Source organism: Anastrepha ludens, chromosome 2, assembly GCF_028408465.1.
Source record: "Anastrepha ludens isolate Willacy chromosome 2, idAnaLude1.1, whole genome shotgun sequence".
NCBI classification, from domain to species: domain Eukaryota; kingdom Metazoa; phylum Arthropoda; class Insecta; order Diptera; family Tephritidae; genus Anastrepha; species Anastrepha ludens.
In genome coordinates, this window is record NC_071498.1 from 29058916 (window position 1) to 29086709 (window position 27794).

Sequence of the window (27794 nt, forward strand, 5' to 3'; positions counted from 1 at the left end):
TTGAGTACAACATTGCTTTTTTATATTCTCGGCAAAACACACAAACGCAACGGTCGGGTCTCTTCTCTGTAGCGCACGGACGCCTTGCCACGCAAAGCAACGAAAGCAAATGCCAAACGCCAAACGGTCGCCGAACAACTAGAAGCTAACTAAACCCGCCAGCATTATATTGTAATAATGAAATTCTCACAATTATATACAAATAATATACGTAAAAATATAATTGAATAAAAAAAGAGCAAAAATTGCAAACACAAAAGCGTACGAGGCGGCAGCACCAGCAGCAGCCGCACTGCCACTGACCAAATCCAAACGGCCGAAGAGCCCAGAGTTTCACAGTGCGTTTCTTATATTGTTATGTGGATATATATATATGTACGTATATATATATATATACATACATATATATATAATATAACATATACATATATATATATATATATATATATAATATATATAAAATATGTTTGACACGTACATGCAATAATAAAAGTTGTTGCTGCCAAATTCTAATGCTGCTGCTGCTGCCTCGCCTGCTCGTGAGTGCCTGTATGCCGGTGTGCCGTGTGCCGTGTGTGCTGTGTGTTCGCACGCGTGTGTGTGTGCCAATAACGCATACATTCAAAAATAATACTTAATATTTAATTATATGAAAATGAAATAGAGATATGTATATTTACAAATACAAGAGTGCGCTGTGATGATTGTGCAGCGGGCATGTGACATGGCTATGTACGTGCGTACACACGTAGCCACCTGAATTGTGGTGCCCCGATAAGGTGATATGGTGGTGAAGAAAGAAATAAAATTAAACATAAAAATAAAAATTCCAGAATACATAACTAAAAAGTAACACTAATAAGGCAATTAAAAGTAAATGTCAGCCGAAGCGAAATACGAAATGAGAATAGTGAAATTATGAGATCATGAAAGCGTTTGCGTTTTTTCCAATCAACTTTATTTCAAAACAAATCAGCACGTTTTGAAGGCAAATAATGCGTCATTTGATTTAAGTTAGAACCTTTACACTAAAAGATACTGAACAAAAAAAAAACATTAAACGGGGGAAAAAAATAAAAATAAAATCAACACGCCTGCATCGCAAATATCAACATTAGTGTTGTGATTCCTTTGGTACTTTCTGCACAGATTTTGCTTCAAACGTTCAATAACAAATTAACAACAGCCAGCAAAGGTTCGAGCGCCACTTCGCCGTCGCCGCTGTTACAGTCGTCGTCGCCGTCGCCGTTGCCGTAGCCGTAGCCGTTGTTGTCGTTCTTCCTTGTGCCTGTGATTGCTGTGTTCACCTATCGCACTAAGTTCTGACATTGGAATATTTCATACAAACACCAAATTGACAGAATACTAACTTAGTGAGCGTTAATTTTTTTCCGTTTCTCAAACTCGTAATTCAAATCCAAAGATAAAAGTACGAAAATTGCAATAATAGCTAAAGAATTCCAGGTGTATGCCGTCAAACTCAAATGCTTTGGAGTTCATGTGAAGCATGTGCCGCGGCGACGACGACCGACAACAAATGTTCATCAAGAGCAAACAGTATAATTCCACGGATTTGTTGCCGTTGACGTTGCATGTTTGGCGCAGTAAGTGCAACAGGAACAGTAGCCAGAACAGTAGCTATCAACGCTATCGCCGCTACTGCCACTTCTCGCCCAAATTCTACATGGGCTTGATGTTGCTGAGATATTATCTAAGAAAACTAATTCAAATTATGGATAAATAACATCTGTAAACTGTCCTGTAGGTGAATGATTTTTGCAAATAATTGTATGCATAAATACTTTTAACTTTATTTGCATGGAAATTGAACATTTTGGCAGAATTGCTATCACTTTTTATACCTTAAAAATTTACTGTGAAACATTTGACCAATGGGACGAGCGCAAATACTCATAATTCGATTGACGTAAAGGGTTTTCCAATAAGAGGTGTTATTTGATATTCAAAGAAAAATGCTAAAGGGGTTTCCAATAAGAGGTGTTATATTGATATTCAAAGAAAAATGCTAAAGGGGTTTCCAATAAGAGGTGTTATTTTGATATTCAAAGACAAATGCTAAAGGGTATTCCAATAAGAGGTGTTATTTTGATATTCAAAGAAAAATGTTATTTTTTAATATAAATGATCGGTTGTTTATTTCATTACAAAGAGGAAGGTAAGCCGTTAATAGTGAAAAATAGCATCAGGCAAATGACCACGACGACTACTTTAACAGAACAAAATCCTTTTTATGAAATTGTCCATAACCGAATTGCAAAGTGGCTGCCCTATGTTCGCGATAGCCTCAGGAATTCCATCTTTGAGGTCTTGAATCGCCCTGGGCTGTTGGCGTAGACCTTCTCTTGCACGTGGCCCCCTAAGCAAAAAGTCACAAGGTGTTAAATCACAAGAACTCAGTGGCCAGTTGTGATCACCTCTTCGAGAGAAAACACGGTCAACTTTTCCATCCCGAAAATCAATGGTATCGTTGCTTGTGTGGGCACGTAGCGCCGTCATGTTGAAAATAAACGTTGTCCAGATCAATACCATCCAATTCCGGCCATAAAAAATCGTTAATCATCTCTCGATAGCGCAATCCTATTCAAAATAACACCTTTTAAACCCCTCTGGAAAACCCTTTATTAGTTTGGCGAAATTAAAATCCATTATTTTTGAGTAAAATTAGCGGAAATGATTTAAAATTGTTTTATGGTCGATCTTTAGCTCCTGGGCGATGCTAAGATTACTAAAATGCCGATAAACTTCGAATATTTCTGTGATTTTATCGACATTTTCGTCAACGGGCCTTCTTGTGCGTGGTGTATCTTTAGCATCAAAAATGCCTTTCAGTGGCCTGGCTTGCGTTCGCGCGTTTATCAAAGAAAAACTGTAAAATGTAGCGAAATTTCGCTTCATTGATTTTCATTGGTGACACACTGTAACTCACAACTGAGTGGAACAAACGAAAAACAGCAAAATAAATTTTAATCGACAACGAGCATAAACTTCAAATTTGAAGTATCGATCACTACAGCCAACTGCCTAGAAAATAATGGATGTATTTTTCCCCAAGCTAATACCACACCAATGACAGGGCAAACGCTGATCATTCAGTTCAAGATTTCTTCTTGAAAAAAATTTAATAGAACCTTTCACTTAGTTTATTAGAAAATTTGTGAAACTTAAATGCATACATACAAGTAGATAGTTAAATAAGGAAAGACAAGTGAGCAGTGTTAAAAGCAAGCAATAATCCAATAGCTTAAGTTCTCTTACTAACTTGATCAAAAAGTTCCCGAAATATATTCGGTACACTCAAAATATTTCTATGTAACATTTGCTGTGAAATATGTGAAACCCGTTTGCTATTGTTAGTGTTTTTTTTTAGTATTAAATAGAAGCATAATCCAGAAAATTAGTTATCTCATCTCTTATCTGAATTTAATCTTAAAATTAACTGATTTACATGACTTAATTGCTTTTCATAGTTGGGAATGTCTCCAAAGAGAATTTATTACGCAAAAATTTCAAGTAGCTGCCGTTTTAATAGTTCAAAGAGTAACAATTTCTTACACTTCTGCCCTTACTCCTGTTAGAACATCTCAGAGGCACTTGTATAAGGCCGTTTGACACCTTTCCTTTTGCTTTTCTTCTTACTGCTCTGCCTGTTTGATTCAATCAAGACTTGGCATTAAAATTTAAAATAAAATTGCTTTAAGCGGCAGTTTAGCGCCTTTTCGCACGCAGTGTAAATAAAAATATAAAAAAAATAAATAAATGGCGCTTACACTTTTGTTAGGTGCTTGGCCGTGCGCCTCCTCCGCAGTGTAAAAAATTAGAGATAATCGCGTAATAAAATGAATTAATGTTTGTCCTATGCATCAGAATATAAAAAGGTTTTTTTGAGTGTATCAAAACTATGCATTTGCAATAATAAAAAAATGCATATGTAGTTGTGTGGGAAAAGCAACTGCAATGAGCAAAGCACCTTCTAATTATCAAACAAGAAATTGCTTGTGAAAAGTTGACGGATATGTATGTATGTATGCATACCCACTTGCTTAAAAACCTATCAAATTAGTTAAAAAAAAAAATTATAAAAAAATATTTATGAACTTTGTATTATAATTTTACATACATACATACATAATTGGCGCTTACACACTTTTTGGGTGTTTGGCCCAGCTCCTTCTAGTATCTGTGGTGTGCGTCTCGATGTTGTTCCACAAATGGAGGGACCTACAGTTTCAAGCCGACTCTGAACGGCAGATATTTTTATGAGGAGCTTTTTCATGGCAGAAATACATTCGGAGGTTTGCCACTGCCTGCCCATCGGTTTATTTGCCATCTTCCACTTTTTCAAGCACACTTTTTTTCTAAGTGAATAGTTTTTATTCCGTATTTTAAATGGAAATATTTATAGGAATTTATATGCAATTTGATTTATTTTATACAAACCCACTCACATTTTTCACAAAAAAACATCATGAAGCGTTTCTAGTCTCACTGTAAGAGGTGCTATTCTGTAACTCTATACGAAAGTCGATTTCGAGTTTACCACCTTGCTCAAAATGCTCCCAGGAAATATTCAGAAAATACAAAATCCAAGATGCTTCCTTAAAAGAGATTTAAACGCCTTCAAAGTACACCGCAGCAACTCCAACGCACTTATGCCAGCTTTTGAAGTAGTATTTCTGGAACTTTATTATCGGTAAACTGCTATTTTCTTTGCAATTTTCTATTAACAGTCAGCTCAAGTACCGAAGCAGTTTTCCAAGATTTTTAAGCTTTTCGTATGAATCCATATTTAAACCAAAATTTAGTACAAACTCATTGTTGCAAATATAAATTAATTTCTAAAACTATAAAAAATCGATCGAGGCAGATTTACTGAAGGCGGCGTAACTTTTACAAATTTCAAGCAATGGCCCACAAAATTTTGCTAGGAATGTTAATCACAGCTGTGGCAACTAAACAAAAATAAAAACAAAAAGAAAACAGAACTCAAATCAGTTGACTCAGAGTGTCACCTGGTGGTTGTTCCGAGAACGTTTTGATCAAGTTGGTATTTCCTTCTGTTATGCATCTTTGCTATGGAATATAAATAACTCTAAAAAGTTATTACGCTTTCTAATCGACTTTGCTAACTTTTTATAAACGTCTAGCGAAGGTTATTAAATATTTAGCAGGTATCTTTCTCTTGTTTCTTAACTACACTTGACAGAGTGAATGAATGAAAAGTTTATAAAGGGTCTTTAAAACAAACACGCGCCAAGATGTTGTTTTAAAATAAAACATATAAAAATTTAGATTATTTCAGGTGTCACTATTTTCCTTCCAAGCACGGCTCCTAACAATTCATTTTTAAAAAATGACATCATTTAAGTGTCCACCATTTAGCGCTACTTGGGGAGTGCCAGGCTGGTACTTCAACCACTTTACCTAAATGTGGGCAATGTCCAGTAGGACTCAAGGTAGAATCCGCCAAGCAGTCAATTCATCAATGCTTAATTGTTAGTTGAGAACGTCGAGATATCGATGCTGAAGGTTGTTCAGCAACACTTTGCGCTACAGCAGCAATTTTCCTAACAAAACGTCCAGTTTTTGGTTTGCTCGACTGGTCCTTTTTCTATCCTTTTCTCTCCTCGACAGCACCAGTTTCTTGAAATTTGTTCGCCAACCTTTGCATTGTCGACTCATTCGAACGATTATGTACACCAAAAAAATCAGGAATTTTTGCGTTATGTTGCTCTTAAAGATCGATCATTTTCATAATAGGTTTCACTAATTTTATTGAGTTGTTCTATCGCATAACATTCTATATCTGTCAAATGTCAAAGATGACTTAAAAAAGACGTAACGTCTAGGAATTTTTCACTACTGACATTTAGGCCTCACTTTTGACGCCTTTACGATTAGATAATAAATTCAGTTTGCTCATACCACCAAATGAAATATTTAAAAATTCACACTTAAATTTATTAAAATAATAGTTATTATTTAAAAATTCTAGTTTAGTAACCTGATGAGCTGGCGCGCTTTGCTTGGAATACCAAATCTTCTTTCTTTTGCTGAAATACTAATTTCATCCAAGCCACTTGAACAGGTAGTAGAGCAAAAACAACAAGAGTAATGTATGGTATTTGTTTTTGTTTTTACTTTTTCCCCGTAAAATGTAAAAATCTATTAAAAAATACAGACGATTTAGAGTAATTGAAACAAAATGTGCCAATTAAGGACCAAATAAATAGGAAAAAAATTGAATGAGCTGCGCTGCCGCTACTACCTCTTGGATATTTGATTTTATTTAATTTTTATTTTTTTAACTGCATTTATTAAACACAATTAATTATATTTTAAAAAAATTACCTGACTCTTATAAAGCTCCCGTTTCCTTACTTAAGGTCTGCATTTTAAATCTTTGTGGCAGCTCAGTAGTGTCCTGATTTTATCGCATTTGTGTTTTCCGAAATTAATAATATTTTTTTTATATTCATTTATTTTTTTTTATATTTTTTTCTCAAATATAATTTTTGCTTAGGCAGTTTTCCCCATCTCAAGTTAGGTAGGTGAAATGGTTGAAGTGCCGGTCTGGCACTCCTCAAGTAGCACTAAAGCGCTGTTTTGATACTATTTCGAAACGTTTAATGGTGAGCTTAGTCCTCTAGCTGTCAAACCCGGACATTTACAAAGAAAATGATCCACCGTTTCTTTCTCTGAAAGGTCAGCACAGCTTCTGCAGGTTAAATGGTAATCCTAGCTTTTCCGCCGATCGTCCAGTGACCGGTAAACACAGCTACCGGTAAACTGTGTACTGGCTACTAAAATGATTATATAACCAGCGAGTGCATTTCTAACATAAAGACATATTTCATAAAAATGTCTCCTCGTTCCGACGGTACAAACTGAATTTGAAGCGCGGCCAAACATTCAACAAAAAATGGATGGAGGAACGTTTCGAATAAATTTGAATTTCACGCATTGTTCCAAGGCGATTCTATTAAAGGTGGTCAGCTGATTTGCTTTTATTCTTTCGCCGGGTCCATGTGGAAACAAAGCGAATTCGTTATTTTTTTCTACTTTGCTGTGGCAATCAAACCTACAAAACATTGTTGTTGGTCTAGTGCCACCACCTTAAATGAATGCGCCTTGCATTGTTCATTCCATTTTTTGGCCTTTGTTTTTTATCACACCGCAATTTTAAGAGTAATTTATTTACTATAAAAGTATAAAAATTTAAATTTATTTTAGCCGTCTAATATTTTTCGCTATCTGAACACTAAAAACATTCAGTGCACAAGAGTTTATTCATAGGAAAAGTGAATATGCCGAAAATGTCGAAACGGACTTGACTGCCGTTTCGTGCCGGTAGTAGATATTTATTGGCATTAATATTTAAATTTACATTGGTGCGAATTTCTTAAACAAATAATTGTAGGGCAATAGTCCTAAATTTGTAGTGATCTTCCATCTAACTTAATAATAATTACTTAATCTTAGGCCGATAGTCTTAGCTACCAGTGCCTTTCGTAATATAGTTTAATTATTCATAATTTCAAATAAATAAATTACTTAGTGGTTCAAGGCAGTTGAGATATTAATGGAAGACACATAAAAAAAACAAATCTGAGATCAATGCAATAAAGAAAGGATTTTGTTTTCTGGATGTTAGAAGTAAAATAAAAATGAAATTATTTGCTGTTTTACTACAAACAAATGCATGGAAAAACCAGGAACTAGACATTTTTGATAGACATCTTTGTCTATTATAAAATATAATAATAATTCGTGCTTCTATTAATAAATTCTATTAATAAATTCTAAGTTTACACAATTCTTACAACTAAGTTAACAAATATGAGCTTCAAAACTAATTGTGAGAGTCAAAATGTAGATTGTTGTTGTTGTTATGTACCAAAGGTAACAAAGAGAAGGAGACTAGCTTAGATAATGTCATTCAAGAAAAGATCAGTGAGTAGGAGAGCAAACTAAGAAACGTGAAGAAAATATGAGCGAATACGAGTACAAGTAGGAGAGGTAAGGAGAGAATGAGTAAGGAAGTGAGTGTTGTTGGTGGTGGGGGCTTGGGTATGTCAGTGTATTTCTAATTCACAAAATTGTAAAATAACTCGTCACACTTTTGCCAATTCGACTAACAATAGAAAAAAGAGAAAAAAAATCAAAGTTGCGACACAATTTTTTTTGCTTTTTCATTGAGTACTTGCTACTTGCGGCGTTTAAAAAATTATTACCTTAATACTTGCAAAATTTTTTGTTTTGTATTTTTGTTTTGCTCCTTTTACGTATTATATTTGAGAATAAAGTTCGGGAAAGTCTTTCTGGCAATGGCATTTTTTGAATTGAATCAGCTGAATCAATTTAGTGGATTCATTTGCTGACGAAATAACAGTTTTGCATTGACTTTCCCATTGTGTCGCCATGGCCATGGCAAAGAGAAAATTTACGCTGCTCACAATAAAAGAAAAATTTGACATTTTGAACAAATTAAATGCGGAAATTTCCATTAATGCATTGGCTAAACACTTTCACGTGCATAGAGCAACAATAACTCGTATTAAAAAAATGAAAAGTACATAAAAAAGTTTGTTACGCGATCTGAATCCGATCCGGGTAAAAGGAAAACTCTTAAGACTTCTGAGTTTCCAAAAATAGAAAAGACGTTATTCAATTGGTTTGCTGACTCAAAGGTCAAAAAACTGCCAATTACAAGTGATATGCTAAAAGAAAAAGCCAAGTTGTTACATGCCAAAATTCAGGATAAGCCTGGAGGCTTCCACGCTGGGAATGATTGGCTGGCAAACTCTAAAAAGTGGTGAGGTATGAAATACGATGGCAAAAAATTTAGGGAGAAAAATTTTCAAATAAAAGTGACGCCTTCAATTATGGATTTAAGTTTGACAAAAGAGCAGATGTATTGTACAAAGCTGCTGAGTTTGGCTTATTTTGGAAGCTCTTATCCAAACCAAAATTGAGAATTATTTTTTTAAATTTGAAATGCAACTTATCGCTTCGAGGGGTATTTAATATGTATAATAGAAACAAATGAACTTGAATTGGTATTAGTAAAAAAACTATTTAATTTATATGGCAAAAAAAACTTCAGTTCTTGCGACAATCCCGAAACTTGCACTGAACCCGGTTTCCTTAACGTGTAAGAATTAAGTTCCTGCTGTACTTACTACTGGAACTAGGTTGCTTCTAAAAATATTAAAATATTACAAAATTTTACTAACCCTTTGCGCTCTCAAATTTTTTCCAGTGATACTACCAGCTACTCGTAGCAATTTCAATAAAAAAATATTTAAGCATACAAGCAAATGATATACGCATTAAATGAAATGTCATTGTTGCATGTTGTTGTATTTGTAATTGATAATGTATTTAAAAAAAAATTAAAAATTAAAATTAAAAATTTGAATAAAGGGTGGTTAAGACTCGAGCACCGGAGTTGATTTTGAATAAAAAACAATTTTTTTAGGAAATTATCATTTCTCTTTATTATGATATTATTGGTATGGCTCAATTACGTATAGAACAAAATATCGGCCAAATGGCCGCCAGAGCCTCGGCGGCACACCTCCCACCGAAGATCCAAATTTTCGATGACGCTGAGACATAATTGAGGTTCTATGCCATTAATGTGCCGAATTATCTCATCCTTTAGCTCGTGAATTGTTGCTGGCTTATCGACGTACACCTTTTCTTTGAAATAATCCCAAAGAAAGAAGTCCCACGGGGTCATTGGCGTTTAGGTGTGGTTCACATTCAACATCGGCCCTTGAAATTTAACCACCCTTTATATAAAAAAATTGCACTTGAATTTTTACAGAGTTTTCCTTTATTTGCCATGTCGGCATGATAAATTTGAATAAACAAAAAAAAAAACTAATGGATAACAGAACTGACTTGACTTTGCTTCAACTTAGCTATCTAAAACGTAAATTAGAGTTTCATTTACCGTTACATAAACACAAATGTTTTTAAAAAATTGCAATCTTAATTTGTAAGCAGAGTAAATTAAGTTAATATGATTTGTTTTTGTCCTTATGTTATGAACTGAAAATTAAACTGTTTTTATTTAAATTTTATTTTTAATTTTCTTTTTTTTAATTGTTTTTTTCCTTTTTTAAATTTTTTTTATTTAAATTTTATTTTTTATTTTCATTTTTTTTTTTCTAATTTTTAATTTAAAATTTTTTTTTATTAACTTAAAATTTCTTTTATTTTTTTTTAACTTCTAATTTGTTTAATTTTTTTTTTCTTTTTTTATTTATTTTTTATTTTTTTTTAATTTTTTTTAAAATTTTTTTTTTAATTTTTATTTTTTATTTTAAAAAGCTTACATGACAATAAAATTATTAAGTAAACTGAAGCTACCGCAGCGCCAGCAGCAGACTCGTTCGGCTGGCACTGAAAATTATTGTATTTGCATTGTTTCCATTGCAGATCAAAACGGCGCTTTAGTGCTACTTGAGGAGTGCCAGTCCGGCACTTCAACCATTTCACCTACCCCATAGCAGAGTCGTCGAGTTTGAAGACAAATTTTAAATAGTTCCGCTGTGATTCCGCTCGAGCGTTAGGGATTATTTGATCTCTTTTAGGGCACTCGATTTTATTCGCACACTTTCGAATAGTCAGGGCAAATAAGCAACGAGTACTCGCACTCCTATTTGCTGTCCGTTACTTGAAATTTTTCGAACATAAGCCCTCGTATATCGGGTTTTTTCGATTAATTCGAGCAATACTTTTGATTATTTTGACTTTCTTCTCGGCACATTTTTTCAGTTTTACAAACTATTTAAACACAACCATTAGAAAACTGATAAATAAAATTTACGAATATTTGCTTAGCTACCCAAAATGTTCGAAAGCGCGAAAATTTCGAACAAACATTTGAGCAGTTGAGCGTGTATCAAGTTACTCGCACTGCCGATGCCCGGGTACCTGGAGCTCTAATCCCGGTCAATATCCTCCTTAAATCCCCAATCCTCAAACTACGGAATTATTTGAATTTATTTTTACGATTTATTATTTATTTATTTATTAAAATTCATAGCTAGTCTCAAATAGGTATTTAAGAATCTCTGTGAACTGTTGAGAGGTCAAAGTAATTGGCATGAGCAGTTTTTGATTTGAAATCAATAAGTGATCTTAAAAAAAATCTTTAAAAAATCGTATGAGTGAAGCATGCGAAGGTTGCCGGAAAACCTAATTTTTTGATTTCAGACTCTTTTAATAAAACTTTCGTACAATTTTTATCGAACTATTTTGGGTTATAGCCAATACACATTGAAGACTCTTTTGATAAATTTTTCGCAAATATTTTATTGAATTATTTTTAGTTATGACCAAAGCAATTCAAGGCCCTTCAATGCAGGCAGTAACAGTAGAGCAGCTGGTTTGACTTTTTTCTATTTATTTGGTCTCTAAATTGTCAAATTTAGTTCCAATTACTTTAAACTTTCAATCTGTGTTCATAGATTTTGTTATTCTAGGACCAAAAGCAAAAACAAAATGCACTGCTCTTATTGTTTTTGCTCCGCTATTGCACTTTTGCTCTGCTATTCCACATTGTAAAGTAAATGAAAAGTAATTAAAAAAATAAGAAAGAGGCATAACTCGAAAAAGGTTGTATGTTCAATAATCGTTTGCCACAGTGCATTTCGAATATCACAACATAACTAAACTAATATAAAATGCTTGCCAATTGTAGCACAAAAGAGCCCAAATTTTTTTTTTTTTTTTTTTTTTTTTTTTTTTTTTTTTTTTTTTTTTTTTTTTGATAATTTGCATAATAATATTTTGTTTTTTAAATTGAGGAAGAATTTTATAAAAATTAAGAAATTTCGAGTTGTGCTTTTTTTAATATCTCGCTCGCGGATGTTAATCCTACGGCGAAATTGTAACTTTATCTAAGGCAGCAAAATCGAAAAAGTGCGTATTTGGCGAAATGAATAATAGTTTGGGCAAAATATTCTACATTTCTATTTTCGTAAGTAACCGCAAGGCTAAATTTGAGATTTTTTCGAACGAAAGGGTCTATGCCATGTGTCAAACTTTTCTACTCCCTCACCGCATTTATTTTCAAGATCACGTGGTCGCAAAAATTGTGTCACTAAAATATGGATGTACATATATACTTTCAAGAGGAAAAAAAAAATACAAAAAATATCGCATTTGCTCAATACATAAAAAATGTCTTCTCCTTACAAATTCTAATTCTAAAAAGGGGCATGAATTTCCTTCCCCGTTTTTATTTTAGAAAAAAACGGCATCTAAGGCTGCGTCCAAGCAGATTAATATATCAAGATAAAGATTAAAATATCTAAAAAAAGCAGCTCGTACGCAAATGAGTTGCCTTCGACAATGCCCTGAGACATTGAGCAGAAATAACGCTGGCTTCATGCTGAAGACAAACAACCACCAAATGTTGATGTAAGTAAAAACTCTTTTGCGATAGAGCAAAATGAGAGAAGTTATTTATTTCTTCGCCAGAGTTTAAGTATTTCTCCAGTAGATTCAGAAGCCAAGACCGTCAACATGCACATAACGTATAAGTATATAAGGAACAGCTAGAAGGTGGGTATATGATTTGCTACCCGTGGAAGGCAAATTCATCTCAAACCAAGCACCCACAGGCTGCCAACAAAATACATGCATGTGCATATATATTTACGAAGGGTGCAAAAGACTACATGTCGCATATACACACATACATCGAAGTATGTAAAAATGCTTGAGCGGTGCTCCAATGCTCGTACCATATTGCGTGATGCGCTCTCTCTAACGAACTTAGCAAGCTTAACGCTGAGCGCATACCAAAATAAATAATCGACATGTATGAGTACTCTGGCACACGTACATAGATATTATATAGTTTATTTTTGACTCTCGCTCTCTTATGCGCGCGCATTGTCGATGCAGATGCCGCATTTACGCCCCCTCTCCCACGAGGGTGGTATGCGTTTTGAACTAGGGGGATGTAGAGTAAAAGAGGGGATGTAGTGTAGAAGAGGTGGTGGTGCCTACCCGCCTCAGCATCACTATTGAAGTCCCCTTCATGCCGCACTAAACAATACCGCTGCTTTCATCATTTCTACTGCAGCGCGGGGCAAATTCACTCACGCGGCGAATGCGCGACCTTTTCCTTCGATTTTCTGACACTTTTTCGCTACTTTCCGCCGGCCTGTTTTCGTCCCACTCCAATTCGCTCTTCCGCCACTCTCTGTTGTTTTACCGACATCTATGCACTTTCATACATTCACACACACACACGCACACACACATGTACATCTATGCCTATATGCATGTCTGGACACATTTGTGCCCGCATGTATGCTGCAAACAATTTTTTGCGTTCGCGCGCGGCATCGATGGCGTCGCCGCGGCCTATACGCGCCGCCAAACAACGAGGCTAACTGATTTTTTCGATTTAGTACAAAGCTTCACATCAACGTCGTCGTACAAATTTTTTTAATTTTTCGCATTTTTCAATTTCGTTTTTCTGTTGTTGTTGTCCTCTTTAACGCGCATTAACCGGCTAAATAAAATTTAATAAAGTTGAAAAACAAAACTAAAGTTTGTACGAAATCGTGTTTAATGAGCAGAGTTTTTCGAAAACTCAAAAAGCAAAAAAGAAAAAAACAAACAAAAAACCAAACAACGTTAGTTCCACATTTAAGCTCAGAAATCAAAAAGAAAAGACAGTTCAACAAATTTCAATGCATAAAAACAAACAAAAAAAAATATTTTCAAAATATAAATTATAAAGTATGGCGTTGAAGCAAATGCGTAGTGCAATAGGTGCGATATATCACGGACAAAAAATCTATTGCTTGGATAAAGGAAAACTACACCTGCAAGTGTAGTAGCTGATAACAACGAAATACCAAAGAATATAGATTCAACAATGGTAAGGATGGAGTGACATCTTCAAACTATCTACACACAACTTGCTTCAGTTATCTGCCTAAAACGGCGAAAAACTTGCCCCGCCAACGCCAAGGCTTTTTGAGTGACTTGTGCTTGCCATCCACTCAAAAGCCAGTTGTAAAGGAGCTGCACTGAAGAAACTAACAGCAGCCGTCCACATTCACACATACAAAGACAAGTCCATACCTCTGTTTGTACACCCGGCAGATGACGCAGCCCGTAACCCCTTATCTGTTCAATTACCTCTAAGACAACTTTACTCAACGCAACTCAGTTCAGTCGAATGGAATGTAACTCACTATGCAAGCATTTCCACCACTGCACAGGCTACACTGGCTATACAGGCTTCACATGCTTGACAGCTTGCTTAGCATGAGAGCGCTCAGTATTTAGATCGCCTGAGATACCATCTCAACAACTTCAACCGTCCTGTATGAATTGCTTTCTGGCTTGCTGCTACTCGTCTCTTCGCACTCACTCACAGTCATGAAATAACAAAGTGTAGGTGTGTGTATCTGTTTCTCTACATCACCACTTTGTACTTTGTATTGGGGTTGCGTATACGTCACGCCGAAGTGCACGCTTCTTCTAGTTTATCTTAGGCGATGTAAGCGTACGGTTGCGGTGAGTTGTACTCGTATCTGCTGTGCTGGATTTCACGTTTGCGGCCACCACCCCACTGCCATTGCTCGACAAACCACCTTATTTTAGGCAAGTGCGGTTCTTGCATCTTTTTCTTCATCATTAACGAAGTCAAAACGAAATGAAACACACAACAACAAAAGCCTGCATTTGAACGCATAAATATGTATATTTGTATGCTCTCGATTGAGTAAGAGACTGTGTTACTCTTGTGTATTTGTGTGAGTTCATCTCATTTTGTGTGCATGTTGATGTGGATGTTGGCGTTGGAATCAACTTTCATGGCCGTATGGGGGTGGCTAGTCTCTCTTTCGTAATATTCAAAATTTACCTATTTAAATAATATATTTAATCTACTCGTACATTAGAATATGCGATGACGGATGAATGTGTGTGTGTGCGTGCGTGTGAGTGTGAAAATCGGAGATGTTACTTCTCAACGAAATAACGAACGGCTGCCTCCTTCTGTCGCATTTGTTTATGCCTTTGTGTTCGTGCATGTGGTCGAATTCGAAGAAAGTGTAACAAACTCACTCTGAAACATTTACTCCTGATCCCTTATTACCTTCTTTCTGAGAATTAGGAAAGGAGTAGATATCTGGCAAAACTTGTTTTATGCGCGTGCGGTGATTTCATATCTTCGTTTATGCTCATCCTCAATGCTCATTTTCTTAGCATACCTGCTGGCCCCTGCATCCGGCATGGCCTTTGGCTTAACTTATTCCTTGTCGTCGCCCAGTGGCCGTCGCTCAAGTTATCTATTTGTGTTTAGAAGGTAGAATTTGCCGTATTTGACTTTCACAACGCATTATAAAGTTCAGTTCATTTTTAGTCTCTCATGCTGTAGTGTGTGTGTGGCTAGCTCGAAAATTTCCTTCGACTACAAAATATTACCGAAATAACGACATTTAAAATACATACAAACATATATTTAATCAATTTGAAATTCTACGAGTCGCGTGCGTCATTTGTAGTGACTATAAAGAAATGCAATAAATAAAATTCAACACAAACAATAATTTTTGACACACGCAACTAAACAAAAATTTAGACGCGAAAACTGCATTTAGTTCGCGCTTAATAACTGTCGAATGGTAAATGAAATGAAGCACCAAAAATTTAAAATTTCGTAACTTTTTCCATAAGCAACAAATTCATATTCTTCGATGCTTGTGAAACATCGTGAACGCGCTCAAAACCGCCAGTGTAAACAAAGTAGAGATAGCGAATCAGCGTGCGAGCTGTCCTCGAAGTGAGCAAACTTCTGCTTGTGGTAGTTTTCCCCTTCCATTGCATGCCATGACCGCAGCCAACAGCCTTTTCACCGACCAGCAACTGGACCAACTCCGCCAGCTCCCAAGCGTGCTTTCAAATTCAACGCTACGCTGCTAAACACTCTCGGTTACACTGCAGCCGTGCACACAGACACAAATATATATGTGTATATGCGCTATGTATTTGTTGGAAGAGTAAACTTGCTTTGCTCCCGAAGAAGCACATTAAGGTATTAGCTCTAAATGGCGCTCTTTAGCGGCATCGCCAGCAACAGATTTAATGTCACACAATGGCATGGCATGGCTGCAGGGGACACCTTGGCGCATGGTGCTGCGAGAGGAATTGAAAATTCAAGATGGGTCAGCGCTAAAAAGGAAGAAAGTAGAGTATATGAATAGCTGAAGAAGTAATTCGTTCATGTTAGCCCGAGGTGGATCTAGCGCTTACCGTTGGGTCATGGTAGTAGTTGGTTGGCTGATTATCTCTGCGCCTTCCTTCCCCCATATCGCCCATAACTTTCTTAGCTTCTGCGCCCAATTTCAGTTTCTCGGCTACTCGCCTTTTCGCCTGCTTTTGCAAGCAAGTACACAGTATGCTGCTGACTTTTTTCCTCATGCATACATATTTAGTTTGGTGAGCTTGAATAAGTTGGGCTTTCAGATAAAAGGCCCCACCAGTTATCTCGTCGAGCAGCAATAAGCGAGCGCACATAATATATATGTACATACATAAATATATAACATTTATACGTATATATGTATGTGTGTTAACTTATAAACATAAATCAAATAAAGCAGCGCTGCGCATTAGTCTTCAATGAGCGCTGCTTATACATACAAACATACATACATACACGAATTTGTAAGTGTTATGTGTGGGCGTTTTGTAAGAGCATAAGACTAAAGGGGATAACACGAAATTCGTTGCTATGAGTGGGGGACGTACGGCCAAAATAATGAACGGAGGGAAATTTGCCTGGTCGGTTGGCAACTGCATACTTCAAGGCATTCGCTCGGCAGTCGGTCGTTCGTGCTGCGCATTCGGCCTGTACAAACCTTCGGCCGGTAGTTTTGTTCGTTTGGACACTTGGATTCTGTGCCCCTTCAACCGTACCGCATTCGGTCTCCCCACTTTTTGTTCATTCTACACTTAATTTATTTTTGTATTATTCTATTCCACCGTTGCTGCTTGGCATTTCCTACAGCTATTCTTTTGCATCTGCTTCACATTTGCTTCTGTGCTTCTGTGCTTCTGCTTGGACTTAGCCTTTTGCTTTTGCTTCTTCTTCTTCTTATTTTTCTACTACTTCCTTTGCAATGCCGAAGGGAAGATGCAACAGCAAGGGAAATTTTTATACATTATAGAAAATGTGGAATTTGTTATGAGTCGCTCGCCTCATCGCATTGGAGATACTGAGTGAATTCAGTGAAATGCGAGGGTGGGGAAGGTCCAATCTGGTCGGCCGGTTAAGCAGCCACTCGCTACTTATCTTTGGGTGAGTGGGCACTGCTCGTCCAAGTGTACTTACAAGTGTGTGCGTTTGTATGCGTCCCAGGATGTATGTCTTCGACCATACTGAGCGCTTGCTGGCTGCCTTGACTTGCCTCTGAGTTTAGTATGACAGTGCGACTCCTTCGGCGGTGTTTAGTTATAAAATATTTGTGTGCAAATTATAATATAAAAGGACTTGGCATGTCCTTCTTGTGAGACATTCGTCTTGGGTCCGGCGAATGCTAAGCGTACACTTGTACGTTGTCTCCAACGCGAGTTCGTTCTCAAATTTTTGTTGAGAAAAATATTTGAAACAAATTTAATGATTAAAATTGATTATTCAAAAGAAATATTTAAATAAAATCAAATACGAAATAGATATTTTTCTTAATTCATTTTCCCTCATTAAGGTTTAAAAATCTGAGTGATTTGTTTTTTTTTTTCTGGAAAATTGTGCGAACGTTGAACGCGTAGAAACGAAAAAAAAAATATACTGTTGTGTTGAATAAAACATAATAATACATCCTTATAAGCCATTCTTCCGCCTATTAAATCGAGGAATACTAGGAATAACAATTTGAACAGTCTCGGAAAAACTGTTTGGTGTTTGGTAAATAAATTTTTTCAAATTGTGCGAATTAATGCCACTTAAACAGTACATTTACGAAAAGCACCTGCTAACGAAAATTATGAATAAGTGAAGTGTGATTTTATGGCCAATTTCAATGGATGCAACTCCAAAAAGCGTTTTTTGCGAAATTTTAAATATTTTTAGTTTTTCAAAAAATTTACAAGGCTAGCAGATTTTTCTAAATACACGCGAAATGAATTCGAAATTTAATTCGCAATGAATTTTTTACTAAAATGAGGTTAATGATTAAATTCAATTTCAATATTTAGAGCTGAAGATGAAGATGAGTTTTTTATTGGAGTAATTAAATGGTGTAATAAATTATGCATTGCTGATTAAGTAACACCAACAATTTTATAAAAACCTTAAAATTATTTTTAGTACAATATTATTTGAATTAGTTCATAAAAGAAAAAAATCTTTAACAAAATTAAACGAAAGAGTTGAAAATCAATTCAAATTTTTAGATTTTTTTCAATTTCACTAAAAAAAAAGTGTTTAAAATAAAGTTCTAGCAACAGCAAATATTCCAAATTGAACGACTCCTCGGTGCGATTGGCAGTGAAAAATTGAAAATAAAATTTTTAAAGAGGATTTGGCACTGCGACCTGAAATATCTTTTGTGTGCCACGAAAATGCCATAAAACAATTCAAATTTTTTTAATAGTTCTTAATAACTATTTTTTTTAATTTTATTTTTAATAAAAGCCGCTTGAGTTTTTACTATTTTCAAATCTTTTAAAATTTTTTCAAAATTAGTTGTTCCAAAAAACTTGTATTTACAATTTCGATATCTGCCCAAATAGCCTGGCCAAATACATCACACGAAAACCCCATAAAATCACATTCTCCATTTACTAAATACAGATGTTGGTGAACTTTTCGAATGTAAGTACATCTTAATTTAATATAAAAATAAACAAAACAAATTTACATGTCAACGAAAAATCTAAACTCGACGAGCCCTACGTAACAATGCAATTAAAAAACCAGTGAAAAACTCAACATTCTAAACGAAATCACCTCTCGCTAACCGCTTCAATATTTAATTTTATTACTGCTGAAACGTAATTTACTTCTTTGCTAAACAATGAAAATGCCAACTCTACAACACAAGCCAAAAATTGTCTTTATTCTGCACAAAACGCCGCAAAAGCGCTTTAATCGATTTTGAACGCGCAATCAATCAAAGAGTAAAAATGTAGCCGCCGCGTTGCCGACGCTTCTTCATTATTATACTTGCCGTTTCTATAATTTACGCGTTGCCAAATTCATAGCACGTAGCCCTGGGTTGAATTATTTATTATGTTGCTGTAGTATTTCGGTGTGCGCGCACTTTTTCGATGCATACTTTTTGGCGCATATGTTGTGTGAATGCCTGGAATGCAATGCTGATCGTCGCCGCTATTGTTTATCCCCGAAACGCAGTCAATTTCCGTTCATTGTTGTTTTTATTATCACCCTGTTAACACAAGCAAACGCGCCGCGTCAAACCAGCCATTGATTTCGCTTCTTCTCCCATTTCGTCAACCTTCTACATACCTGGACAACGAACTTGGCGCCAATCGGTTTTGTTTTTACTATATGGACGATTCCCAGTGTTCTTGTTTGTGCTCGCGCTGTTCTGTTGTGAAAACCAAAGCCAAATTAAAATGCCAATTAATAAAACAACAACAATACTGCAAGCGAAAAGTTCAAAATGTAATAGTTAATGAAAGTGAAGTGCATAGCAATTTGGAGGAGGCAAAATGAAGAAACTCAAACCGAAATCATGGATTAATATATGCGGTTAAGTGTAGTACAACATGCATTTGTGTTAGTGCGTGTGTGTGTGTGCAAGTATGCGTGTGCAACTGGAAAGCAACAAAAAACCTCACAAGCGATATACACAACAAAGAAGCTCCAAGTCAAATGCGAAATGCGAAATGCGAAAAATAAAACAGCACACGACCTGTAAGCGCGCGCGCTCATAAGTTGGCCAATTTTTGTGTGTGTTTCTGGGTGATGATGTTTAGGCGCAACTGAAAAAGCTTTAACTGCGTTAAGCGCTCCAACATACATACATACATACATGCGTACATATATAGCAGCCAAACAACAATGCCAACAAAAACAACAACTGCACCCGCATTGTTACAACAACGTTACAACGCACATAGCCAGTCGCACTTTTAGCAGGCACGCAGTCCCAGCTCAGGCTAAGTTGGCGCTGGCGCTAGCCTTGGCTTGGGTACGGGGCACTGGCTCGAACAATACCGCAAATCACTGCCACCTTGGCTGCCAAGAATGCTGCACGCTCTCTAGCTGTTGAAGCAGTTGAGTGCTCGGGCGCTCGAGCGTTCGCAATAGACTTCTCGAAACTACGCTTCTTCGTTTTGTAAAACTCTAAGGGTAAAATATCGAAAAAACGTATTGGTGAAAATCACAAAAATCACTGAAAATTTTCAACCAAATATGCTACACAAATATAAATAAAAATTTCAAATTGAGCAAAACACACGGCTTTGCGATTTTACAAGATATTTTATGGGATATGGGTGAACAACAAATTCAATGAAGATAGTCTTAAAATTAAATGCTAACTAAAATTAAAAGATGCGTTTGGAAAATATGCACCTCGTAGGCATATAATTGGTTTTATGCGTTCCGACGTTTTATGTTACACTGTAAAATATCCGTAACTGGCTAACTCGCTGCAGTTTCTACTGAGATTCAAATGTACTTTTATCGCTCAAGACGCCTTTTTTTTTTTGCTCTCAATTGAATTTTTCCAACAAGAAGAGAAATTTTACAATTTGAAATTAGTTTTTGTTTCGTTTTTACCCCTTCACAACGTTTGTGTAAATAGGTTAACACCTTTTTCTCCAGTTAGGGAAAATCAAGTTCGAATGTGATTCTCCAATTGGTCTTAAGCATACGGTATTCCTGCCATTCGTTTGATGCTCACGACCCCTCTGCTTTTTTTTAACGAATTGAGTTGTAGGAGTGTAAGACCAATAAAAGGCGTTAATCACAGAATTATTATTTTCAGATATATGCAATTTAGATTAATTATTATTATTTTTTTTTTTTTGTTTTTTTTTTTTAGGTAGTCAATCACTTTTTTGGTAAATTTATATAAAGGGTTGGTTTAATTACTCTGCAATAAAAAAAAAATATTTATATAGGAAAATGCACTGTAGGTCCTTTTAGCTAGTGCGCTGCGTAATGGTGGTGTGACATTTTATATTATACTAGCAATAAATAAAAAAAAATTACATTAGCAATACAGTATTCCCTCCCATAAGAATTACATACTTAGCTGCATATGTACATATGTCCGAGTGTATGCTCAGGCTATACTGCCCGTCTCATTGAGCACAAACTTGGTTACTTTATCTTATTGCAGCAGCATTAAATATTTCATGCTAAGAAATTGGCATCCTTTGAATCCGAATAGTTACGGAAACGTTGAACCGACTGTCGTGTGAAAATGGGTGACTTCTCGATGTCGAAGCTGACATAGACACGGTTTCGATCGTACGCGTTTGTCTCTGCAGGATATTCACCACTTGATTATTAATTTTTTTAATAATTATTATTTTAAAAGTATTATTTAATTACTAATTTTAACTATTTTTTTATTTTTAGTTCTTTATTTATTTATTTATTTTTTTTAATTTACTCGTTTTAGGTACACATTTTTTATTAATTTAATATTCTTACAAATGGTATATTTTTGTATATTAAAGCAAATTTCGTAATTTCTATTAGAATTGAACGCTTAATACATAAATGAACCAAACATTTTTCAAAATACAAGGTGGCGCAAAATTAATCATCCAATTTTGTTTTTAAATAACTTTTTACTAATTAAAAAAACTATGATTTTGAATCATGGAAATCGGTATTGTGTGCTTTAACCTCTTGGACATGATTTTATTTGAGAACATATTTACATATGGAACGGATTTATTTTTTGGTTGCTTGAAGTAGTATCTAAAAAGGCAGTACATTTTATGTAAAATTTAATTTCTTTCTAAAATGTTAGTGACCTATGCAGTATTCAGATGATTTAAGGCAATTAGAATTGCAAAACAAAAATAAATTAATAAAAACAAAACACGTCACCCGCGCCTAGGGCAAGCAAGCGAATGACGTGTCTCAGACGCCAAATTTACCCCAAAGAGTTAAGCGCTCCATGGCTTGCCAGTTTGCACTCATATACTGCAGCTGTCTAGGGCACAAGTAAAACCTAGAAATTTTCCGAAAAGGTGATTAATTTTGCGCCACCTTGTAATTACATTTTTGTGTATAAATATAAATTTAAAAAATATTTAGCCAAAATTAAAATATTAAGCATTTCTATAGAAGGAGATATTTGATAAGATTTGGAGAGAAAATTACTGAAGCATCTCATAAATTATAAAGAAAAAAGATAAAGAAAAAGAAAAGAAAAGAAAAGAAAAGAAAAGAAAAGAAAAGAAAAGAAAAGAAAAGAAAAGAAAAGAAAAGAAAAGAAAAGAAAAGAAAAGAAAAGAAAAGAAAAGAAAAGAAAAGAAAAGAAAAGAAAAGAAAAGGAGAAAGAAATAAAATTTCACAGTTTGAAAAAATAAAAGAAAGTCTGCGCTAGGAACTAAGAGCTAAATTATAAGAACAGGACCATTATATAAAGGGTGGTTAAATTTCAAGGGCCGATGTTGCATGTGAACCACACCTAAACGTCAACGTCACCGTTGGACTTCTTTCTTTGGGGTTATTTGAAAGAAAAGGTGTATGCCGATAAGCCAGCAACAATTCAAGAGCTAAAGGATGAGATAATTCGGCACATTAACGGCATAGAACTTCAATTATGCCTCAGCGTCATTGAAAATTTGGACCATTGGATGGAGGAGTGCCGTCGACGCTGCGACGCCCATTTGGCTGATATTTTATTCCATACGTAATTGAGCCGTACAAGTATTATCATAATAAAGAGAAATGACATTAAGTCCTTAAAAAAATTCTATTTTATTCAAAATCAACACTGGCCCTTGAAACTTAACCACCCTTTACATTGACGCGCTTAGCTCCACAAGGAACTAAAGAAACAAAATTAAGTGATAAAAACAAAAGTTTATACTGAATGAAAAAAAATCAAATTATATGCAAAAATATATTAAATAAAAATTTGCACTAATTTTTTTTTTAATTTTTTTGTTTTTTGCAGCAATCAGATGCTACTGCATGTTTTAACATTTTTTATATACAATTATAATTTTTTTCTGGTATTTATGCAGTTAAGCACTCATAAATAGCGCTTCGTATATAAAAAGTGAATTCATTGCTGCAAATAAACACTTGGCAACATAAAAAAGGCACAGGTTTGCCTTAAAGACTATTTATTTATTTATTACACATTCATTTATTTATTCATTTATTTATTTATTCATTTACTTATAAATTTAATCTATGGAAACACAGGTTTCTTACAAACTATAGGCAAATAAAAAGTTCATTGCTTAAAGCACTAAAATATACAAATTATTATGAGATGATTTAGAGCTGCGACCTGAAAGAACTACATACTTTGCTTCCTTCATGGATTCAAAGTATTTCGCTGAGCCTTTGACTTCCCAAATAAATTTTAGTATGTGCCCATGTTTATTAATGTTAAGAAATCAGTTGAAATGATGTAAGCGTCACTTTTTTTCTTTAGTTGGTGGAGCACTCTGATGATATGCCAAACAACAGCGACAATGGCACAATCCAAAAATTGGTCGAAATAAAGGCGTTTCAATCCGATTAGAATTTTGTACGCTAAAAAATATTATATTTTATAATATTACGATTTTATGCTCTATTCTCCGTCTCTAAGCGCTTCCGCACATTTTCGTTCCATGGTCTCCGCAAGTTGTTGGTAATGTTCCTTCCTTCTTTCCATGATTCAATACGCAAGCTCGATTCTGATCCACAAGCCATCCTAGTTTTTGAAATTTTTACTTGCAGTTTTAATTTTTTCACCTTTTTTTGGCGCTCTATGCTCCATTAGGAGCTAAAAGAAAAAATAAATAATACATTTTTTTTTCATTTAACTATCATAAGTTTCATATATATATTTTTTTGACACCCTGTACTCCAATAGAAGCTAAAGAAAAAAAATAAATAATACAATTTTTTCACTTAACTTGCATACATTTTTTATATTTTTTACGCCTTATGTTCCATTAGGAGCTAAAGAAAAAAATAAATAATAAAATAACTTTCATATAAGTATCATAAGTTTCATATATTTTTTTTGTTTTTTTTTGACACCCTGTACTCCAATAGAAGCTTAAGGAAAAAATAAATAATAAAATAGTTTTCACTTAACTTTCTTAAATTTCATATTTTTTTCTATACTTTAATAGAAGTTAAAGAAAAAAAAATATTAAAATAAATTTTCCCCTAACTCCATTACTTTTCTATCAAACTCAATATTAGTTTAAAATTTGTGCTATTCATGTGTCCACAGCTGTATTACATACATCTTTTACTTTAAACTTCTTTTACCTAAATGCAACATAAATATTTTATCGACCCACTGACTGACTTTTGTTTACTGACTGCCTTTTAACCACTGAATTCTTCTTCTTCAATTCAAATTCACTAAACAAGATTTATAGTTATAATGCGAAAAAATTTAACTCGCTTTAAATCTTCTTAAAATTGTGCTTTAACGATCACTTACACTGAGCGCACCCATTTATTCTCTCACTGTTCAAAGAAGCTTCAAGAGAGTGTAGGTTTTTTGCAGCTTATGAAATAATTTCCGCTAAAACTTAAAGCTTTCGGAACTTAATTTCGGAATACTTTCAACCAAGTTAGCAGTTATCCACCTTTCTTTTCAGCTCATTTGAGGAACTTTGTTTGTTGCTCAACATTTGAAAATCTTATTTTGGTTTGCAAAAACCAGAGCTCTCTTATAACTCCTGAGCTCTCACTTAAGTATGCATTTTAGCTCTTAATGACATTTGACTTGTAACATAGGCATGTCTGGTAGTCAAAGACTTAAATAAATAAATAAATAATATTTTCTTATTTTCGGACTAATATTTTTTAGCTGAAATCTACGTGAATGTTGATGTGATCTCTAAATTTTCCTCGCATATCTGATTCCAAATTCCAATTCAGTTCATGAAAACCCTCGAGCTCAAGAAGATGCGTTCGAAGGCGAATTCAAACAAGGTGTTGTTACTGGAGCAGCTTGTTTGTGTGTTTTTTTTTGTTTTTTGTTTTTGCAATTTGGTGTTTTGATTGCGAAACTAATTTGTTTTTTTTTTTTTTGCTTTGCTTGTTAGTTTACATTCTGCTTCCAATTTGGCAATCAAGCTACCAAATGCTTGTAAATACCTTTGTTGTTCTAGTGTCCTCACCTTGTATAGATTCACACCGACTCGCTCCATGCGCAGAGTGCTAGATTTGGATTTATTGGAGGTTTGCACTTCGACCTCACGGTCTTTTGTGCTCCGCACCAGAGTGCTAGTTATTGATGGATTATTGATTAAAATCTTTACTTAAATAAAGCAAAAAGATGTCAATAATTTGTAATTTTCCTTACATCTAAGACATTTATTTCTAGTATTTAGAAAATCAACTTTTTTCTGTTTTTTTTTTTTCTGTTTTCCACTCCTCAGTTTTGTAATTTTGCTTACATCTAAGACATTTACAATAATTTCTAGTATTTGCACCGACAATTTGATTTTTTTTTTATTAATTTCTGTTCTATACCTTAAACATTTTTTTGTTGATAATTTACATTTTTGTCAATTTGGCAAACATTGCAGAAAATTATCCAAATGGCGCATAGCTCTTCAAAAATCAGTGCGTGTCATTTTCACACTTATTTTAAAACATCGAAGACACTTTAAGTTTGTCGGATCGAAGATGTCTAAAAATTAACCACAAAAATATGCCTCATAAAATTTCAGTAGGTGTCTTCTTAGACGAAAGCAGTGTGCGATAACGCATAAAAATACACAGTTCAGTTATTCTTTAGGCATCTTACATAGAATGAGATCAAAATGTTTACCCTATTAAGGGGTTACATGGGTTTCGTCGGGTAAAAAATGGCCTATTTTCAATATTTTTTTTTCTATGTAAAAAATTATTTATTTAATTCAAACTTTTTTCTGTCTTATAGATACATAATTAAAGAATAATTTCAGAAATTTTCAAAAAAAAAAAAAATTTAAACTACTCCATTGTGACTTCATTTCCGGTGACCCCTCGAAAAGGTGCGTCCGCGTTATCAGCATAACTCCTGGCAGGATCATCAAAAATGAGAAAACAAAAATAAGTGTTTTAGTTAAGACCATAAACTCGTGCCCACTTTGAAAACACGGTTCCGAGAGAAACGCGTTTAATGTTTTGAGTAACAATAAAAGTGGCTTGGAGCGCACAGCCTGTATCTCCGAAACTATTATTCGGATCGACTTGAAAATTTAGGATAATATTCTTGAAATGTTGTAAAAATCAATACGCTAAAAAAATCGATTTTTTGAACCCACGAAACCCATGTAAATAAAATGAAAATTTTAATGTTGAATTACCAAACTAAAAAAATATATATTATTGTATATGACTTTTTTATTGCTTCTATAAGTTAATGTTTCCATATTTCTATAATTTTTCTCTATATTTCAAGCATTTTTAATTTTTTCTTGGATTTTCAATTTTTGAAAAAAAAAACGCAAAAAACTTAGCCAAATGTTAAAAATGACTCAAGAGCCCAATTCAACCCAATATAAGTACTGTAAAATTCTTGCTAAAAACAACACTCTTGTAAAAATTCTCGCTAGCGCACATTTTTTTTTCTTATTTTGTACTTCAATTCATTTTGCCTCGCTGTTCATTACCAATTGTAGGCGTTTTCTACGATTACTCATAATTGAATCTTCAGTGTATGAACTGTGCATCTTTTGCGAGTGCCACGGTCTTATCAGTAAAGTATGACGAACTTGGAAGCGATCAACATATGTTGCCATGTTTCCATTACCGTTACTTGAACTGTAGAACTGTAGTAGATTAATTGAAAGGGGCGTTTTTCTTCGTCTATCAACAAGAGTTCTGGCGAATATGCTCGTATTCACCAACTGAGACTTTCATTGAATTATCGTAGGGACTAAGTGAAAAAGTGTGTATCAAAATCTTATCTTCTTCGCCGCAACTGAAACACAATTTTTGTGCAGCTTAATCAACTTAATTCTGATTATAACAAAACAAATTTTAGCACTAACAATGTAGATCTAAATTCCTAATCACACATTATCTCGTACTTTTGTAAATAATTTCAGGTTACACCAAATCGAGAAGTTATCCAAGAGAAAGCCGCTAACATTTTGGTAAGTAAATGCACATAAATTCTATGCGAGCATGTTTTGGAAGCAGAGGCAGAGGGAAAGAAAGAAGGTGATCTCGATAAATTAATATATTTGCTAATTGATTTTACTTGCTTCGATGTACATACAAATGTACACTGCGTTAAATAACTATAGCGCTGGAACTTATTGACAAGCTTTAACCAATAATTGTTTTTTTTTAATTAATTTTAATATATTTTTTAAAGGGGGAGCGGCACTGTGAAAATTCAAAAAAATTAATTTTTTTTTGTATAAATTGTTTGTATAACTACTCAAGAAAATGAGGTACAAATTTTAAAGCGAAATTCGCTTTATTCCCGATTCTAGGTATGTGCACTTAAGTGAGCGCCCGTCGGTTCGGCCCCGTAGCGTTTACGATACGATGCTTTATTTCAAACGGGTTTTTCTCGAAACGACTTTTTTTGATACGGTGGCAACGATTT

At 34.5% G+C, this 27794-nt stretch overlaps 1 long non-coding RNA gene across 1 annotated transcript; it reads left to right on the forward strand.

The window, feature by feature from the left end:
* Window positions 1–27485, forward strand: LOC128867310 (uncharacterized). The gene is made up of 3 exons (XR_008454982.1): window positions 1–171; window positions 665–1761; window positions 27286–27485. It is a non-coding gene; the product is annotated as an uncharacterized LOC128867310 (long non-coding RNA).
* The last annotated feature ends 309 nt before the right edge of the window (window positions 27486–27794 follow it).